Genomic DNA, 21,184 nt, shown 5'->3' with positions numbered 1-21,184 from the left:
TTCAAGAAATGGATTCATCATTTATTAGTAATAGTTTCCAGTTTTTGAGCACTTAAACAGTGTCTCAGGCACTGTGCTGACACTTCATGCATTCCCCTGGGGATGTAGATGGTAGGATGCTGTGTTACAGGTGAGGAACGTGAGGCACAGAGAAGCTAAGTGAGCCAGCCACAGACACACAGCAGCAGTGAGCTAACTTTTGAGAGACGCTTCACAACCTGGGGTGAGTGAAAGACAAGCAGCATGTACTTTCACCAAACCCCAGTCTAAAGAAAGGTGATAAATTCACACGTACTCAACATAAAATTCTTAGAAAATCAAAAACATCTTTTGCTTTGGAAATATGGAAATGCTGGGTTTCAAAACATATTTGGATTTTCTGATCTAAACCCCTATGGAGTGAAAGCAAAAGCACGTTGACTATAATACAAGGAGAAATATTCCACATTCTACCCAGCTATTCTGGCTGAGCAGGTTACGGGCAATGAGAGGTGAAAAACTTCCTCTAGTGTGGACCAAAGGAGGAAGATTAACTTCCGAAGTGTGCCACCCAGAAGTCACTATTCCGATACTTCCTGAAGAATGGAGGGCCTCCACAGCCGTTAACTGGTGTGTTCCTGGGGCCCAGCCTAGTCCTGAAGCGTCAAAATAGTGGGGTTAGGGCCCCAGGATCCATGATGTAGCCAACCCCCAGGGTGATCCTGTTGCACACTGCAGTTTGCGTTTGCTTCAGACCACCTCAGTCCACGTCCGTTAGCCTCCCGTCCACATTTTCCATCTGTTTGTGTCTCTGCTGCATTCTGAATAATTCCTCCCGAGCTGCCTTTCAGTTCATCTATTCTCTTTTCATCTGTGTCTAACCCGTTGTTAAACTAGTCCACTGAGTTTGTAATTTTGGTTACAGTATTTGTCACGTTTAGATGTTCTATTTGGTCCTTTTTTCAAATTTATTTGGTCATTTTTTTACATAGTTTACTATTCCCTGCAGAGGAATGCATTCACGTTTTTCTTTTATTTCTTTAAACATAGTAAGCATGTTTATGATCTGGTCTGATCATTTAATATCTGGAGTCTTTGTGTGTCTGCATCTGACGTCTCCTGTTCTACTTGTCTACTCAGGGTCCCTTGGTTCCTCAACTGCGTGGTATTTTGGGCTGTATACTGCTCATTGTCTTTGAAAAATTTTTTGTGGGGATTCACTGAGGCCTGTGATAAAGATGCCTTTCTCCAGGGATTTAGCTTGGCTTCTGTTGGGTGCCTGGGAGGGCTATCAGTGCAATATCATTCTGCACCCCAAGTTTATGAGGCTCCCTAGGCCATCTAACTAATGCAAACCCGACGTGCGCAGTCCGTGAGAGGGCCGCCAGGAGTGCCAAGTTCCTCCACGTTGCCCTCATTGCACCTGTTGCAAGGTCACCCTCCTTGCAGCCCCCTAGGCAAGGGGAGGCTTACCTCTGGTTCATCCTCACCTGAAGAGTTAGTTAGCCCTCTGGAGTCCCAGCATGAAGGAGGGGTCCCCTTTCGACTCCCCACTTTGGGCAGGCCCTGGATCTTGACTTCAATCTTTGGCAAAACTGAAACCCAAGTTGGTCCAGATCACCATTGCTCTTGGGAGAAATTGTCTCCTTTTTCCAGATGCTCACCATTGACTTTGTAATCACCTCTTCAATGATATTAAGTTGTTTTTAAAAAATATTTTACTCCAGCATCGCAAGCTATTTTTCCCCCAGTGAGTAAGTTCGTTTGAATGTATAGCCCACTGTTTTGTGTGTGTATGTGTGTTTTTTAAGCTTTTTTTCTGTTGATGAGAACTTTTTTGTGTGTGTATGCAGGGAAAGAGTGGCCCGGAGCTAACATCTGTTACCAGTCTTGCCTCTTTTTTTTTTCCTTCTCCCCAAAGCCCCAAGCGTGGTTGTATATCATAGTTGTAAGTCCTTCCAGATCCTCTCTGTGAGCCACCACCACAGTATGGCACCTAACAGATGGGGGGTGTGGTTCCACGTCCAGGAAATGAATGCCGGCCACTGAAGCAGAGAGAGCGCTGACCCTTAACCACTAGGCCCTCAGGGCTGGCTCCAGCCCACTGTTTTGCCAGAACTGGAAGTCTCCCCAGAGCTGGAGAACCTTGCCTCTGTGCACTCCAGCCCACATTCATAGATGGAATCAAACCTCTACTTCTGGCCTGTTGTTGGGTAGAACTCTTTACGTGCCTTTGCCCGGAACTTTCACTTGTGTTCTCCCTAGGGTATCTCTACGTGTCTCAGATGAGGTGACCCAAGTGTCAAAGCAACAGTTACTTTAATGCAATAAAACAATCAAACGATGCTTTTAGAAGGAGGCAAGGGGATGCTGTGAAGGATGGGATTCCGTAGATGCTGGGAATTCAGGGGGTGGGAAGCACGGTGCTAGATGGACTTGGGTACCCTTCCGTCTCAGGCTCGGCGTGTGTCTCTCGACAGTGCCTGTGGTGGGATGGGTGCGCTGGCGCAGGGTGGCTTGTCACCACAGAGACTGACCGGGGTGAGTCGGGAGGGCTCCAGGTCCTGGCGGTGAGGCTGGGGGACATCTGTACCTGGCTCTGCTGCTCTCATGCTCATTCTTCCTGCGGTGGATTAACTGGCCTCTTGATGTGAGATGGCTACTGGTTCTGAGGGACGCCTCTCTTTGCCATATTATTGCTCGCCCTTCACTCTGCTCCCAAAAGTCACGCAAAAACACATTCCTCCCCCACTGTGAGGCCTGATTTATCTGCCAGCTCCTCAGAGGAGAAACACGGTAAAAAGCCCTGGCTATAAAACACGGTTATGCATTGTGCTCTGTTGGTTTTGTGTCTAGACAGAGCAAGGAGACTCCTTTGTGGCCCCAGCAATACCTAGAGATGGCTGTATATTTACCCCTTCTTAGAAGAAAGGTGGACTTGACGGTTTTATGTATTAGGCAGAGGCCACAGAGTCTGGCCAAGAAAGCTCTGGTCAGGAAGTCAGAAGATGATACTTTCCCCCATAGTTCTGCCCGCCCTTCCCCAGGGAGAGGGAGTGCAGCTCACTGGTCCCCATCTTGACACTGACTAATTCTGTAACCTGGGGTGGGTGGCTCACACCTCGGCCTGCGATCCTCATCGATCACATGGAGATGATGATAGTACCTATCTTGTGGCATCCGCGTAAAGGTAAATCATGCAAAGTGCTTAGGGTGTAGTGCTTGGCTATAGCAAGGACACGATAAATGTGAGCTCTCGTGCTTATAGTGCTCGCCCAGAGGGACTATAGGCAGGTGCTGTCAATGCCTGTAAGATAGTCCCCTGTGCCAATGAGTCATGGGAGCTAGGAGCTCCCATTCTAAAAGGGGAAATTGCCAGTGCGAGCTGGCTCATTTGAGAGAGCTGGTCTGCCTCCAAGGATCTTCTAAGCTCTGTATGTCCTTGCCAGACTGATTGCATGTGTGGTCTAGGGTTATCGTGCTCATTGCCAAGAGACATGTGAGTTACTGGGCCAGGAGATCCCCATATTAGGAATAGACAGAATCTGGAAGTCTCTAGGAAATGCAGAGAGAAAACTAAATAGCCACACCAGGCAGGTCCTAGTTTGGAATTAGTGAGATGGATGAGGTATGACTTGCACACTGAGCAACAACCCCTCACCCATCACAGGCTCTTGGAGTTGAGACAGCTTGTCCATTCCTGTGTTTGACCATGACCAGTGAGCTCGTCCCCTACAGATCACACATCTGCATACAGCTGAGAGATTAGGTTAAAAACAAATGCCCCTTGTGGGTTGCCTGGGCATAGACATCTTTTAATCTTTTAATCTTTGTTGTTTTTTTTTTTTTTTTTTTTGCTGAGGAAGATTAGCCCTGAGCTAACATCTGTTCCAGTCTCCCTCCATTTTTTATGTGGATCACTGCCACAACATGACTGATGAGTGGTGTAGGTCCACACCCAGCATCCAAACCTGTGAACCCAGGCCGCTGAAGTAGAGCACGCCAAACTCAACCACTAGGCCACGGGGCCAGCCCCGAAGAAGTCATTGAGCTGTACACTCAAGATGTGTGCATTTCACTGTAGGGAAATTACACAGTTTTAGAAAATGAGTTTTCCTTCCCCTTCAGTTGGAAGTGGACCTCGCACAGCTGTGCAAGTGGTTGTCGTGGCCTGGAGGGCATCCTTTTCTTGTTACCACCCGGGAGGAGGTCGCCTGCTGTGTGTCTCTAGGGGAAGTGTGTGACCTGCTCCCGACCCCTGCCAGCCCTGGCCCCTTTCTTACCCTCTTCTCCACCATCCGTCTCCCGCTGACTTCTAATTACCTTTACTTCTCTTCTCAGATTCCATTTCTTTTTTGATCTTTTAAATTACTTTTAATCTTTTCTTTTTTATCATCAGAAATAATGTATGCGTGTTATGAAAAAGATTAAACTGCTCAGAAGTGTATAAAGTAAAAAGCAGCAGTCCTTCCCCACCCGCAGCCCCTGCCCAGGAGTGCCCACCGGGGGTGCTTTGGTGAGAGTGCAGCCGGACCTCTTCTGTGTCAGTCTGTGTCTCTGCGATACAGAGTCAGCAGAGACACACGCGCCCGGAGGTAAGGTTTCGTTGTGTTGTGGAAGGAAGAGGATCGTTCTCATGGTTCTGCATCTTGTCTCCATCACCTGATAGACAATGGTGTCTTTCATGGCACCACATGGAGCGCTACCTGCATTCCTTTGCAGTGGCTGTAATATACCCATTGTTTGGGTACGTTTAGCCATTCTTATCCTATATTTCTAACCTCAGTCAAAATGGATGTGTAGCTCAGCTGAGAGGCAGACCCACTGTGGAATGGACCCCAAAGAATTCCATCTCACCCGTGTCTTTTCGGTGACACTGTCTTGGATCCCAGGGTGTGTGTTGGGTGATGTGGAGCCGGCTGGCTTTGGCAATGAGTGAGAAACACTGTCCTGTGTCATGTCTGTGTGACTAGAGGACGTTCTTTTGAACGTCACAAGAGTGATTTATAAGATTACTGGAGACAACCCTCTCTCCCCTGAAGGCAGCTCAAGATAACGTTAGATTGAATTTCAGGAGATGAAAGTGAGGTTTGCAGTAACAGCAAAGTCTTGTGTTTCTGTGGTCGTCGGTGCTTTCACAGTCATTATCCTGTTGATTCCTCTAAGAACCCTGAAAGTGCACAGGGTCAATCGATGTTATCCTGAGACTGCAGACGAGAGCACGGGTGTCGGCGAGCAGGAGTCAGAGCAGGTCACCGCCGTACCTCCTCCTGGCCCGTGATCTGTCCCACACTGAGCGTGTGCCACACTGGGAGAGATGCGCAGCCACAGCACAGACACAGGGTCCCACTGGCCTCACTAGCCTGAAAATCCAGCTGAGGTTCAGGGGAGTAAATGGTGTGAGTACCTACCTTCAGGATTTCTAGATTAAAGTGGAACTTGGACATACGCCTTCACCTCTGTTTCCTCCTCAAAATCCACTCAAGTGATGCTTTAAAGGGTAAACCCGCGAGGACGAAAAAGAGAAGAAAAACCAGCAATAAAGATGGGGAAGCTGGAGAACAAGGGGACGGGCGGTAACTGACTCAGTGGGCTCAGAAGATGGAACCCTAACTGGCAGGGGAACAGGAAGCAGCCAGATTTACTTCCAGAAGGCCTGGGGATTGGCAGCGTGATATGGCTGAGAGCAGAGGTGACGGGGGGCTAAAAACAGAAAGATCGGTTGGAATTTCACTGGGAAGCTGTCACACTTTCAGATCCTGTCCCCCACCGTCTCGGCCAGGAGACTGCCCGTGTCTCACCCGGGCGGGCTGGAGTTTATTCTCTGCTCGGGGTAAAGCAGAAGGGCCCTGGCGTAGCAGACATCGAGCCCAGCTAAGGTTGGGGTGCCTTTCTTAAAAATGAATTTAGTGCAAGTTGACATAAAGAAGGTTGAAACCAACTAATCGTTTTCCTCAAGTCATTTCTCAGGACACAGTCAGCTGGGCTCAGGTGCCTTACTGTGAGGAGTTTGGAAGGGTCATTCACGGGCAGTCTCACCAGTTTAAGGGATCGGAGAAGCCCGTGGGGTGGCCCAGCTGAGCTCTCATGGGGGAGCCTGCAGTCAGCCAGCCACAGCCGAGAGCTCCTCGGTGCCCCATGCTAAAGATGAATGGTCAGCCCAGAAGCGCCAGATGCTTGGGGAGACCCTTGAATGTGAAGGACAGAACACTCACGCACAGGCACACGTGCATGCATGCATTTGCACGGGGGGGGGGGAGCACCTTGAGGAAACAGGCTATAGAAAGAGAAGAAAACTTAACTAATAAAAAAAACCTAAAAGATGACTGAAGATATTGCATTCTTGACATAAAAACAGATGCCCCACCCTTTTTAAGGAGCAAGCAGAAAGAACTCAAAAATTTAAAATATGGAAAAACGGAGATATAATTTGAGGATCTGTCCCAGAAAGTACAAAAACACAAAGAAATACAAAATAAGGTTGAAAAGATTGAAAAAAATCAAGGATCTGGTTAGATTTACATCCAAATAATAGGAATTTGAGCAAGCAGAGGGAAAACGGAGAAATTGAAGGAGATTTCCCCTGAACCAGAGCACAGGCTTTTCACATGGGAGACAGTTCACTTAATGCCCAGATCCGCGGCTGAGAGGCAACCGTAGCAAGCCCACCAGCATGGATGCAGGGCGCCGGGCGAGAAGGCGGTCCTGCAAGCTCCCAGGGACGGCACTGCAAGATACACACATATGTGAAACAGGCTTTCTACAGAGCTTCCAGGATCAAAATGGCATCGTGTTTCTTAACAGTGTTGGCTACGAGCCAAGAGTTCTGCAGCAAACAATTTAGAATTCTGCACCGTAAAGATGTTTTCAGAAGTGAGGAAAACGTAACTTCCCTACAGAGCCCTTTCAGGAAACTGCTGAGGACTCTGCTGTACCGAAACTAAAGGAGTGAACCGAGCAAAAGAAAGACAGGGGCTCTGGGAAATCAGGGATCCAGCGTGAGGGAGCGAAAGGGAAATGGCAGGCGTCAACGGACCCTAGCGTGTGCAACTGTCCCGAGCCGATGTTTACAGGTGGAGGCAAAGGCTCGATGAACTCCAGGGAAAACAAAAAGTTTTGCTAGGAAGAAAAGCATCTAAAGCCGAATATACTCTATGGTGTGTCAGTGAATGACATTTTCATGACGCAAAAACACTGATTATCTAAAATTACTCTCTAACGGGGTGTGAAAGAGGTGGCGGCTGAGAAGGCATAAACTGGGGCTCACCTCTTCCCCTCCCAGAGTGGGAAGGCAACAGCTAATTCCCCAAACTGGGAATCGAGAGGTGGTACTGGAAGCGTGTTGTTTAGAATGACGGAGGTGAACTTGGAGAAGACCCAACCAAGATGGTAGAAAATGACTGCTTCGGGGGAGGAGGGTCAAAGGATGCTGTTTCTTTTCTTAAGCCTCATACCACTGTTTGACTGTTGAAATTGTGTGCACGTGTTCCTTTGTTAAAAATAAAAACGGAATTTGAAGAATGTGCTGGGAGGAACACGTGGCCTGGAACAGCACCTGCATTTTAAAATTGTACTCAAAGCCCTTTCCTGCGCCTCTGGCCTCTCCGTCTGTGGCCCAGGTGTGAACACCTTGTCCCCCACCTGTCTCCCAGTCTTGAGCCCACCTTGGTGGGGAAGCACAGATGCAACGGTAACATCTCAGGAGCTCGTGACCTGACTGTTTTCCCTGCAGGAGACCTGCAGGATGAGTGCTTTATTGAAAACTCCAGTCTGAGCGTTTTAGTCTGCCGCAAACCAGAAGAGTTGGCCAAGGTTGGGTGCCCTCTGAGAGGGTTTGGCTCACACACAGTGTCAGAGGGCCCTTCTGTGGGCTCAGTTATGATTCTGCCCTGGTTTTCAGAGCACAACCACATGGCACATACCCTGGGGGCGTGGTCAGGATGTGTTCTCCTCCCCCCACCCTCCTAGCCAGCCTGGAGTCAGGACGTTGACTGTGGTACCTGCCTGTGCAGGCTCCGGACTAGAATGTGTTGCTGGCCCGTCTCCCCGGCCCCCTTGCGGGGAATGGCAGAGACTCCTTTCTGAGATGGGCTCTGCGTGGGTTCCCGGAATGTGGCCCAGTCGGCCGGGCCGCAGAGGCCAATCGCGCGTGGCAGTTCAGAGCATGAGTTTTTGGAGCCAACCTAGACGGGGTGCAAATCCTGACCTTGCTCCTTATCAGCTGGATGTGACTCCCAGTAGGTTACTTCCCTTCCCTGAGGCTTCGTTTCCTCTATAAACTGGAGGTGACAGTTGTAGAAAGAAATAATATATAAGATGTGCTCTTAGAAGAGCGCCTATCACATATTAGCTGTTAGCTCAGTATTGTGTTACCTAGTCACCTTGGGAAGGTCACAGAATCTCTCTGAGCCTCACTTTCCTCATTTGCAAAATGGGATAATACTGCATCTCCTGAGACTGCTGGGAACATTCTGTGAGCTGATGTGTATAGGTTGTTCAGCCCGACACACGGCAACTCGGGAGAGCTCAGTTCATGCCTGTGATCGTCACTCCCCTTACTTCCCATTTCCACAGCCCCGTCCTCATTCAGCCTGCCGTCCTCTGGTCTGGCTGCCAGCCCAGCTTATCCTGCCACCCTGAGTCTCGCCCTCGCTCTGCTGCAGCTCATCCTCTGTGCAGTGGCAGAACAATTTTTCAGAAATACCACTTTTCTCACTTCCCACCGCTGCTGAAGAGCTCACTGTGGTCACAAAGTGGAAACACTCCAGCCTGTTGTTTAAAGCTTCACGCCGCTGCCTCCCTCATCACTCTCCTGCTTGGCCTCTTTCTGTCTAAGTGGTCACCTTATTCCTCATCCACTCTCTGTGTACCGCCGCTGCGGGCTGCACGTTTTCGCCTGCCCTCCCCAGCTTCCCTCTTAAGAGCGTCACTTAGAGTTGATTTGAAACTCACTTCGGTCAGAAGGCATTTGCTAATCACTTTATCCCTTGCCCGGTTATAGCCGGTGCTGGTCTCGAGTAATTTCAGGTCAATTTCAGGGGCTAGGAAACCGGCGGAGGTGGGAAAGAGCATGAGGCTTGGGATTCTGACAGATTTGGATTCAAATCTTAGCTCTGCCACTTACTAGCTGAGAGACCTTGGGAACATTATTTTACCTCCCAGTGTCTTCACTTGTAAAATGGGAACAGCGTCATTACAGAAAATAATGCACGAGATCATTATGAAATAATGACATAAATCCCTTAGTGTCACATCTGGCATTTCGTTGCCTACGTATGAGTTCTCTTCCCTCCGTTGTTTCATCCGTGCGTGCTTTGTTGCTTGGCTGCAGCATCAGATCCTCAGGCACAGGGCCTGGGTATTTTGGCCACATGAGTTGCTCCTCTGTATCAGTCAGTATGTGCTGACTGATGCTGTGTTAACATACAGGCCCGTGTCTCAGCAGTTTAAACAGTAAAAGGTTCTTTCCTGCTCACCCTGCCTGTCCATTATGGATCAGTGGGGCAAACTCGTCTCATCTTAGTTCCCCAGGGAGCTAGGCTGCTCACATTTCACGGGCCAAAGCCAGTCACGTGGCCAGGTCTCACTTCACAGGGGACAGGGAATTCTCATCCTGTGTGTGTATGGAAGGAGAGAAATTCAGGAAGCTTGGTCAGCTGCCTCATGTCTGACACATGCTCCAGGGCCTGCCTCAGGCTTCGACCATGGAGATGCTTGTTTGAAAGTCTAGCGTTGCTGCTGGGTATACAGTTCTCTGCCAGGCGCTCAGATTCTTGGTGTTGAGGTTCAGTCCTGCTTTCTGTGGGTTCGTGGTTCCCTCACTGTGATCCACGGCGTTTGCGAGAAACCCAGAACAAATTCAGATGTCTCCAGACTCGGCCATTCCTCTAAGCAGCGAGGACACACAAAGAAGGAAACCTCATCCTGTATGAAATTATGACCAACAGTCAGAACCCCATTTCTCTAAAGTTCTGTCATCCTTGACTCATTCATGCATTTATTCATTTACTCGACAAATACTATATTTATTGAGACCTGCTATGTGCCAAGCACTATTTCATTTATAACAATATAGTGATAAACAAGACCAACGTGGTCCCTGCCTACTCAGATATGACAATTGGGCAGAGAAGGCAGCAGACTGCGATGGTTGAGAATGGGCTCTGCAGTCAGACCACCCTCCTGGGCTTGCGTCGCTTCCTAGCAACCGTGGGCAAGTTTCTAAACCTCTCTGTGCCTCAGTCTTACCATCTCTAAAGTGGGAATGATAATCATGCTGATGTTATAGGGTTCTTCTAAAGGACAAGTAAGATAGAGAATCCATATGAAACATTTCATAGAGATGTCAGCGTGTAGAAAGCCCTTGGTAAGTGTCAGCCATGACCGTGGTCATCACCATCATCATCATCGTAACCATCATTATTAGTTCCTGTAGCATTTAGGACAGATGGTCGTGGGAACGGCAAGGTGTTGGACCCACAGGAAAGATTTTGCATTTTCCTCTAAGAACCATATTAAAATGGTTGTTTGCATTGCACGTGAGTCCCTGAAAGCCTGTTTCGCAGGCCCCCAAAGCTCCCCAGGAAGACCGCCCCTGCAGTCACACCTCACCACTGTCTAGGACAGTGTGCTGGGTCCAGCGAACCCCCTGGGATTGGCCATTTGTGTGGCTCCAGCTGATCCACTCTTGTTGGCCTCTGAAGTCCCACTGTCTAATCCCCTTTGAACATTCAAGTAGCTTTTTACTGTTAAGCCTCAGGGCATGGAAAGAACACCTGAATACAAATTGAATATTTTGAAATGGAGAGAAAACAGCTAATCATTCTGAAAGCCAGACTAAAGGAGTACAAAGCTGCCTCATGATCCAGCAGAGCGGGGCCTGGGTCTGCTTCTTCATGGCCAGCCCTTGGTCACGGTTCCTAGGGAAAAATGCACTCTAAGTCCCTCTGGGGCTCCTCACCCTTAGTCACCCAGGACACTTGACCAGGCAGTGACATGGTGGGTTTGGCGGGAAGAACGGGAGCCACAGAAATACCACCATTAATTCCCCATACGTGCATAAAGTTCAGACACTTCTGGGTCTGTACCTGCTCATGTTGAGGACTGGCAAGTGACGAAAAGAAGTCACCCCTGTCGCTGCTAATGGGTCAGATGTCACCCGGATCAAGGATGTACTTATGCCATAGTCAGCCCATCCCAGCCTTCTGCCAAAATATCCATCCACAAAAAAAGAAAGGTACGCACGTAAAGAGCTGGCGTCATCACGTCCTGACGGAGTGCTGCCCTGGCTCCCAGCTGCCTGGTGGCTCCGTCGATTCCTCAGCTCTGGCAGGATATAGGATACCTCTAGCTTCACTGAGTTATCTAACATCTTTGGCATGAGCCAAAGAATGGTAGAAATGGTAGAAAGTGTGTTCTTATCTTATGCTGCGACACTAGGGAGCTGGAAAAAGTACGTCCTGGTTTTTTTTCCTCTTGATTTAAAAAATGATCAGAAGGGGCGGGAGGGTGCGTCCCTGGGCAGCCCGTGAGCGTGCCTTGCTCCCCGTTTGGAGGACAGCTCGTCAGGGCACTGTGATTCCCAGAGGGTTTGAAGCGGGTTTCAGTTTAAGCACATCAAACACTTCAGGAAGTGAGGCCGCGTCTTGTCCGTGTTCAGTGTCACTGACGTTCACGCTGATCCTGAAACAATAAGCTGGAAGGAGATGCTTTCTTTCTTGGTTTGGAATGAATGGAGCAGCCTGAATTCTTCCCGTTTTATCTCCTGCTTTAACCTGGAATGGTGCCCGCGTGTTGGGTTGTACCCTGGGGAACTCATATCCTGTGAAAACCTTAGATCAAGGCTGTCTGCCGGTGCAGGCGGTCCTAATCCTTTAAGTATTTCTACTAACAATGCACATGGGGCCCTTTTGCTCCACAGACGGTCGTGTTCTGCTAAGACCATGCAAATATAACGGCTTCTGCCTGCTTTTGTGGGGAGGAATTCTTCATTCCCCATGCCTCCAGGGTTCTACCCGAATGCCTCACGCACCACACAGCACTTGGCATGTCTTAACCTCAGGGGTGGCTCACAACCCACTCTCAGGCCGCCTTCTCTTACTCTGGGAAAGCTTCAAATGAAAGATTGTCTTTCTCTTTGATTAGCCACTTATGAGGCACCAGCACCCTTGACTGTCAAGTCACGGGAACCTGAGTCCAGAGTCCCAGCGTAAAACATCTCCCGAGAACGGCCTGGAGCCCTGTCGGTCCCCACTCCATCTGCATTCAGGGAAAGGAAAGCGCTGGGACTTGTTGCAATGAATGAACCTTGTATGCAGCATTTTTCTTCAAAGTCAAGCACTGCTGTCTGAAAAAGAAAATTTCTTTCCAGAAAACTCTGGTTTTTCATAACTACCCCTTTCATTCTGCTGGTTCATTCCCAGGGAAGAGATTTTTTTTTCCCTTCATCCAAAAGAGGAGATAACGTTTTTAGGAGTCTAAAAAGGAACGCGTGGTTGATCTTTCTTTTAACAAACGTTTATCGGGTGCCCCTGTGTGCTAAGGTAAGTGCCACATCAAAGGACAGTGCCATGTCGTTGTTCAAAGGTGGACCAGGGACCAGCGACCTGGGTGCAAATCCTGGCTTCACCGTTTAGTAGCGGTGTGAGGTTGTGCTGGCACACAGCCTTCCTGTGTCGTGGTTTCCCCTTCAGTAAAATGGGGATGTCAGCCATACTCACCTCATTCTAAAGTCCTCAGAATGGCACCTGGCACTTAGAAAGTCCTGGGTGTTAGTTGCCACCACCACCTTTGCTGCTGCTGGGAACAAGGTGGTCCACAAAAACGGAACAAAAATCCAGCATAGCCGCTGTCTTTGTGGAGCACAGAGTTTCCTGGGGGAGGCAGATGCTCCATGAAAGAGCGCAGTAGAACTCGAACTGTAGCACGTGCTGTGGTGAGAGAGAAGTCGTTCCAGGTGAACGCAGCTGGGAATTGTCCGAATCAGGAAGGCCATCAGAGGCTTCCCTGAGGAGGGGGTGACTGACCTGAGATCGAAGGAAGGGGGCGTTAATTCATGACAAAAGAATTCATTCAGAAGATACAGGAAATACCAAAAAAAAACCACCCATAATTTCTCCATGCAGTGATAACCACTGTTAACATTTTACTATGTAGCCTTCCACATCTTTTTATGAATGAATAGAAATGCACGCATTTTCCCATCCACAAAAATGATGTCCTGCTCTTATAAAATATATGCTATTCACGAACGTGCTTTCTTTCACCAAGCATGTTGACATCTTTGTGTCAGGCATCAGGACCAACTTCCTGATTCCTGATTGCTACCCTGGACCTTCCTGCTTAGTTATGTACCCATGTCCCACAAGGCTGGGTGGTTCTGCTCCCAGAGCCAGCCCTTCACTGCTCCCACTGAGGGCTCTTGTCCACACCCAGTGATGGCTTCCGTCTCTCTGCCAGGCTGCTTGCTACACTTGCTTACAGGCTCCAGCCTCCCTGTGGCACATTGTCCTGATGTGCAGATGGTACCCAGGAACTTTGTGGCTGATCCAAATGCCTAACTTGGGTTTGTGGCCAGCGTTTATGTGCTTATCTGAAATGGGAGCCTCTGTGTAGCATTTGGAGGACAAATGTGTACACATGCACATCACCTTATTGCCTAAACCACCTCTCATATTTTGGGAGCCTGAACTCTAAAGAATTGCTGTTAGGGAATTTGCTCCCAAGTCATAAGAGATCCCCAAACCTTATGAGCCTCTTAGGGGATGAATTGTCTGTCCTGAAATTGCTGGAGGCTCAGGTCACTGACAGTCACCTCTAAAGAAGCTGCTTTTATGGACTCAAAAAAAGAAGTCAGTGGCCTTGTGCTCTGTGAATTGGTTTTCCACCTCTTTCTCCTCCCCGTGTACTAGTGACAGGGTGCTTCATTCTTTTCCTCTGTGGGGCGGTTGCAGCCGTATCTGCTCTCTGGGTGAGGGCCCTGGGGCGTGCATCTCTCTGCCTTCTGTCTCGTTCCAGGCCGGGTGACTGCAGCTGCTCAGCAGATGCTAAGCCTGAGCCTTTTAACAGTAGCCTGTGCATCCCCTTGGGTCCCAGAGACTCACCTTCTCCCTCTGGACTCGGTTTTCACCTTATACTCTCACGGCTTCTCCATGCATCCGTCCAAAAGGTGTAAGGTGAGTTCCATCACACTGGTCATTCATCACACTGGAGCAGTGTCTTAGTCTGTTCGGGCTGCCATAACAAAATACCATAGACTGGGTGCCTTAAACAACAGAAATTTACTTTTCATAGTTCTAGAGGTGGGCACGTCCAAATCAAAGTGCAGCCGGCTCATTTCCTGGTGAGAACTTCCTTCCTGGCTGGTGGACGGCCGCCTTCCTGCTGCGTCTTCACATGGCAGAGAGAGAGCAAGCTACCTGCTGTCCCCTCTTATAAGGGCGCTAATCCTGTGACGAGAGCCCCACCCTCATGACCTCTTCTCACTCTAGTTAGCTCCCAGAGGCCCCACCTCAAATACCATCACATTGGCGGTTACGTCTTCAACATATAAATTTGTGGGGGCCCCAAACATTCAGTCCATAAGAAACAGGTTTCGGGACTGGGGGTTAAGAAAAGCATGTTGCCAAGAGGTCATGGCTGGCACATATAAAATCTGAACTGTCAAGATGGTAGGGCGTAAGGAGGAGGATGGAGAGGCAACATGGCATGGCAGAAAGAGAAGGCCACCGCATACCACTCGGCCACTTACCCATGGTGTGAACTTGAGAGAGACACTTAATCTTCTGAACTTGCCTTTACTTCTCTGTAAAAGTGGAGCTGGTGACGCTCACTCTCGGGCTCGTGCCGAGTGTCTGTATCCCGTCTGTGACGCTCACTCATGGGCTCATGCTGAGTGTCTGTATCCAGTCTGTGATGCTCACTCACGGGCTGGTGCTGAGTGTCCGTATCCCGTCTGTGACGCTCACTCACGGGCTCATGCCGAGTGTCCGTATCCAGTCTGTGATGCTCACTCACGGGCTGGTGCCGAGTGTCCGTATCCCGTCTGTGACGCTCACTCACGGGCTCATGCCGAGTGTCCGTATCCAGTCTGTGACGCTCACTCACGGGCTCGTGCTGAGTATTGCATATCCAGTCTGTGACGCTCACTCACAAGCTTCTGCTGAGTATTGCATATCCAGTCTGTGATGCTCACCATGGCCTTGTGCTGAGTCTTGTGTATTCAGTGTGTCAAGAAATAGCTGGATGGATTGACCGGTTATCTCCTATGTGTCAGGCACCATGTTAGGTGCTGAAACTCACGTGTATGCCCTAAACCAAGTGCTGGGCAATTAGGTGCTCAATAAATGTGTCCGTCCTGGCCCCACAGAGCAGATCGCAGAAACAGGATTGGTGAGGATGACTCAGATAAAGGAGCTGGTGATGGCCGGGTGCAGTGACAGAATGGGGAGACGGATGGCTCCTTCTGTTGAGCATGACAGTACAGTATCCTGGATGCCATGTTGCATTTGATTCTGACGGTGGGCACCAGTGGGGGCACCTGAGGGCGTAAGCCGCACGGGGTGATGATGGAAGCCACATGCTCCTTCGGAGCTCAAGGTACAGTTACAGAAGCCTAAAGAGATAAGCCCGCAGCCAGAACACTGCCAGGCCGTCAGCAGGCCTCTCCACTGCCTTGTCTTGGTTGCTGTGTGGTAGAGAAATAGAGGTGTGAGTCCATGCGAATTTATGGGACTGGCCTTTTATTATAGCTTGACATGTACAACCCTGCGTTCGGGTTAGGAGCAATCACGTTGCATTTTTGATGCATCGTAAGGCTGAGGAACCAGGTTTGCCACAGTGGCTTGTGGTGGGGCTTTTGTTGTGTGGTTGCTGGTTTTTTTGTCTTTTTAAAAATCTTTTAAATTAATTTTCAATTAAGTTTTGAAAGGACAAACTATAAAATTAACTAACTTGCAATTAATTTCAACAGTAATTATGCAAAAATTCTAGGCATGTGAAAGATGGGGAGCATGAAATAATTAGTCGTGGATTTTTTCACTGCCATAATTACGGTGATGAATATGTATGAGCCCGTTTGGGAAAGGAACGCACAGCAAGCAATTGTATTTAATTAAACTTCTAGCTGGTTTAGCTGAGGGAGCCTGTGATGTGTTTTAGTCTCCTCAAACTATTAGCAAAGTCTCACCAGACAGCCCCCAGAAATGTAAAGGAGACAGTCACAGGTGCCCTTTCCTCCAACTCTTCTTTTAATTTTGAAGACGTCTAGCTTTCTTGGACCTTCAGCCTGGCTGGTGTGCATTGTTGTCCAGGGTGTGGCCTGAATGATACCTTTGATTACCATTTTTATGGCAAGGAAGTAGCCAAACCAGGTGCAGAGGCCACCTGGTTTCAGTTCAGCCTGTGGCAGAGGCCCCCCGTCAGGCATGTCTTGGGGCGTCCTTTTCCACAGTGCGGGATACAGGGATGGGGTTACAACAACATAGTCACACCAGCATCTCCTGGGTCGAGCTGTTGCTGCCGGCCAGTCAGTGTGCTGAGCACTTGACCTCCACTGTCCTCACCCATCCTCCTCGCCACTGAGCTCTGAGACCTCGGGAACATGCCCAGGGCCCCTCGTCAGGTAGGCGGCAGAGGGGTGTGAACCCAGCTCTTTCTGATCCTGTGCTCCTTGCCCCTCGTGCACTCTCATACTTCTCCAAGTTGGGAAAAAGAAGCAAATCCTTTTAGTTCCCACTTTCGGCTGCAAAGTGGAATTGATTCAACTCCCTTGTTTTTCCGAGGTCCCCTCCTGCTGCAGATAGACATTCTAGGGGTACCTAAGCCTGTAAAACGAGGCCCCAACAAGAAGCTGTGAAGAAAATACAGCAGGGGCCGGTGATGGCGGTACGTGCTGTAGCAGCAACCACTGCTCACTGAGCCCTCAGCCTGCGGGCCAGCCCTTGTGCTGCTTCTTCAGCCTCCACATCTGACCTTCACAGACGCCCCAGGCGATGGCTGCTGTTATCCCCGTTCTGCAGATGAGGAAACAGAGGCTCAGGAGCTGCAGGCTTGCAAAGCTAGTCAATGGTAGAGCGGTATTCAGGCGCGGGCCTGTCGCCTCCAGAGTCTGTGGTCTCATCCTCTCGACTCCTTTTTAATGTCCACGGACGGCCACCCCCCGTGCAGAGTCAGTCTTCAGTCTTCTGCCCCCGTGGCAAGAGTCAGAGCATCAGTGTTGGAAATTTTGGAACATTTCCCCCGGCTGCAAACGAGGTGATAACATGGATGCTTGTCAAAAACATTCCAGAGTCTCCAGGGCAGAAAACTAGAGAAGTGTCAGGTGTGGCTCATTGTAGTCATTACAGGGCCTTGTTTTTACTTAACACAGAGCGTTTTCCTGAGGTTCCCATTTCCAAACATACAGCCCCAGAAAGGCCTCTGAGCCTTTGCCCCTCCGGTCAGGTCGTGCTCTGTGATCAGCGGTGACTGTGTGGACTGGAGTGTGGCTTCTGAAGGCAGGTGCGGCTCACTGGAGGGGCTGGGATGGGCCCCAGTGAATGCTGGTCCCATGGCCCTTTTCCAATTCTCATTACGCTCGATGGTTTTAGTTTAAAAAAAACAAGTCCCCTCACAGACGCACGTGGCAGACCGCCACTAGCAGAAAGGGAGGAACCTCTCGCCCAGTGAGGCAGTTTCCTCCCCCGGTAATTAAAGCCATCTGGGGCTGAATGTGTTTTGGGCAAACCTGCTGAAGCGAGACAGGAGCATTTACAGGGTGCACATCAGGAAAATAAGGCTCTGGGCAGACTCCTGAGTCTCTCTCCACCACAAGTACGGCCTTACAGGTGCGTCAGGTCTGAGACAAATCTTTACGCAGTGTGGAGAGAAGGGGAAACTGAGGCACAGAGCAAGTAAGGTTGCCCAGAGTTGGGGAGCGAGCAGCCGGTGGCTGTGGTCGCCCTCTTCCTGCTCCCGTGTCCCCCCGGGAGGCACGGTGGGCTGAAGTCGTGGGGCTCGTGTTCTTCACCAGTCATTCTGGGTTTTCTTGTTGCCGTTGGAGTATCTCTGTTAACAGTTTCTGTTTCCTCCTAGTTCTTACGTTTATGAAGTTTTCCCAAGCTATCGTTTTGCCGGTAGACGTTCCGGTCTCCTGCAGGCAGCTCGTCGAGGCCGTGACGTCGGCGCTTGCTCTGCAGAAGTCTGTGAGAGCTACCGACCTGACCGCAGGCTGGTGCCGCCTGGCCTTGCGCACCCCTGGTCCTAATGCACAGGGCGCCCCCACTCCCCAGGCTCCCAGCTCCTTCCTTCTCTTCGTTAATGAGTGACCAGAGTTCTTGGAACTAAGATTCTATTTTCCAAGCTCAGCTTGGAATTTAATTTGGAATTCACTTTGCATTCACCTTATTCTTAATTCTCTCAGAGCCTATGAATTTTGAATAAGAAAAGGCAACAGAACCCTGGTCCCTTCTGCAGTCTTCAGGGGCATGGCGGTTCCTGCCGTCAGCTGGCTCATCCTACGGTTGGCTCTCATCTGTGAGAGGCTTGCAGCTCGTGTCTTCAGAGAGTGAACCCCAGTGCCCTTTGCCTTCTGACTCTGTTTCTCCTCTCTGATTCTTGAAAAGGGGCTCTCAGGGAGTGGGATGGTCACAGTCTGCACAGGGCTGGCCCCGTAATCGTCTTGGCCCCATTGGTGCCCACACTGAAGGGCCGTTTACCCAGCACCTTTCATCCACAAAGACAACCGATGGTGGTGGAAATGCCACAAATGACAGTGTCTTAGCCGAAGACTCAGGAAGGGCCTTCCAAGCCAAAGGGAGCAGGCAGGTTCACAGCATCTCCTCTTCTCCCCTCAGAGTCTTTACAGAGCAAAAAAGGGATGAGCTCATTCCTCTGCTGTCAGACAAGACACTGCAGAAGAGCTCCAGCTTAGGTCTGTATTGTCAAGACCACAAGGGGAATTTGTAATCGTGACTGATTATGAGTTTTCCTCCTCTGAAGCCAATAAAAAAATACAATTAGCCGAGTCTCCATTTATCTCCCTCATTTGAGTGTTCAGTTAATGCAACTGGACATGGATTCTGTTGCAAGAGGAGCTTTGCTGGGAAGGATGGAGTGGCCAGCAGACTCTCAGAAATGATCAGTACGGTATTCGTTGACATGAATCTTATTGATGCTCCTGCCTGGAAGTTTCTGCTCCCTGAGTCTTCAGTAAAGATTTGAGGTTGGTATTAACACCAGTGTCTCCTTGTTGCTCTGGTTGGAGACAACATTAGAAGGAGAATTTGATGTATTAAAAACCACAGAATTAAGCTAGAGGCTCTCAACTTTGGGTCAGGACTTATTTTGTATTTCCTCTAAACTTGGAGATTCTACAATTGGGGAGGAGGACCGTGGGGAGTGTGGAAGATGAAGTCCTGGTTAGAGAAGGGAAGAGTCATTCATGAAATACTGAGTGGTAATAATAGTGCTTATAATAGCTAATACTGGGTGTGGTGGGCGCTGTGGCTGCCAGAAGATCCAAAACCCGTAGTTTAAGGCTCGTTATGACTTGCTGGTTCTGCAGGTATTAGAGAGGACCTAATATCTGTGTGTAAGGCTGAATTTAGTGCTTGGAAGTGAGAGGGACCGATTATGAACATAACTGAGATGGGAATCCAGCCGTCAAGAAACGTAGGGTTTCCTTTCCAGGAAACTAGTGGTATCAGCAACTCTGCAACAAGGAGGGAGGAGCATGGCCGGGACAGGGGTGAGGTGAGCAGCAGTGCGAGGCGGTAGCGGAGAAGGTTATTCCAGCTGGAGGGCTGTGCGGGGACGTCAGGGAGGAAGCAGCCCAGTGGCCATTTACACCTTGAAGGCGAGCCAGGATGTGGACAGGGGGCCCTGCTGGGAGGGACACAGCAGGCCGAGAGGGCAGCCAGCCTAGGAAGGAAGGACTTGTGGAAAGATATCTGCAGAGCCCTGGCTATTGTAAATACTGCTGCCTTGAACATGGGGGTACCTCTGTCTTTTCAAGTTAGTATTTTTGTTTTCTTCAAATTACTGGATTATGATAGTTCTATTTTTAATTTTCTGAGCAACCTCCATGCTGCTTTCCACAGTGGCTGCCCCAGTGTACATTCCCACCAACGGTTGCACAAGGGTTCCGTGTTCTCCACATCCTTGCCAACACTTATAATTTCTTGTCTTTTGGATAAAGCCGTTCTACCAGTGTGATGTGCCACCGTCTGACCTAATGTTGAAAGTGACAGCTCAGCATTTCTTCCATATCCTGGTCCTTAGAAGTGAGAAATTAGTCCAGCCCCAACTCACAGGAAAGCGATCACACTGGAGCATGAGTCCTGGGAGGCACAAGTTGGAAGAGGCCATCTCAGAGACCGCCCGCCACACCGGGCGAGAGGGGGAGGAAGAGCAGGCCCTGAGGTGGAGAGGATGTGGGGGGTGGGGCACTCCTTAGGAGGGCCTCACAGGTCTGCGTAGAGACGTTAGGTTTGACTTTAACAATTGCGTACGTGTGAAATGACCCATCTACAAGAACTGCTTACTGTAAAAGATTACACTAGGAAAAGATTGGAAATAGATCCTGAGTGCCCATCGCTTGGATTCTGGTTAAATAAATGATGGCACGTCTCTCCAAATAGCACAGTGTGCAGCTGTGTATGAAAGAAAGTCTGAGTTGACTCCAGGCCTGGGGCGGGAGATGCAGGAGGAGCCTGAAGCTTCTTCTTCCAGGAAACAGGCAAGTCATCCAGAATCACAAACGCAAAATCATGGGGGGTGTCGGGAGGTGATGGGCACCAGCCTGACATCAGGAGCCCAAAGTTGGAATGACTTGAGCGACGTCTTAAATAAGCACAGTGTTGGGCTGTAGCTCAGAGAGTAAAATAAATATTCCTGAGTCCATCGGATGTAAATAAATAACCGAATAAATAATAAGTGGGAGCAAGGGGCAGGTCTTCCTTAGAGAAGAATTCCAGTTAATGAATGTAGAAGGAGTGAGGGGGGTAAAAATCATCGTTAGAACAAGACGCTAATAATCATGGCAGGCAGGAGCCGTGATGAATGCTAAGACCGGTGGGTGAGAGTTTAAGCAGAAGCAGGATATTTGCGTAGTTTCAAAGGATCTCCTCCAAGATATTTGTTCATTACAAAGTGAAAAATAGTAACCTTACAGTGAAGAATCTTGGCAGATACCACTTTAAACTAACCAGGTGGTCATGGTTAACAT

The 21,184-nt window shown here is 49.4% G+C and overlaps 1 protein-coding gene and 1 long non-coding RNA gene across 4 annotated transcripts in view; one reads left to right on the top strand and one right to left on the bottom strand.

Annotated features, from left to right (window-relative positions):
- The window catches only part of LDLRAD3 (low density lipoprotein receptor class A domain containing 3), a 231,080-nt gene that overhangs the window by 187,829 nt on the left and 22,067 nt on the right, over window positions 1–21,184 (top strand). The window lies entirely within an intron of this gene.
- On the bottom strand, window positions 6,934–15,059 carry LOC124228986 (uncharacterized). The gene is made up of 4 exons (XR_006885820.1): window positions 14,729–15,059; window positions 14,082–14,211; window positions 11,224–13,004; window positions 6,934–9,903 (listed from the first exon to the last, which is right to left on the bottom strand). It is a non-coding gene; the product is annotated as an uncharacterized LOC124228986 (long non-coding RNA).

The sequence above is a fragment of the Equus quagga genome, chromosome 17 (genome assembly GCF_021613505.1).
Source record: "Equus quagga isolate Etosha38 chromosome 17, UCLA_HA_Equagga_1.0, whole genome shotgun sequence".
NCBI lineage: Eukaryota > Metazoa > Chordata > Mammalia > Perissodactyla > Equidae > Equus > Equus quagga.
The sequence above is the reverse complement of the archived record's forward strand: the minus strand, read 5'-3'. Positions and strand labels throughout refer to the sequence as shown.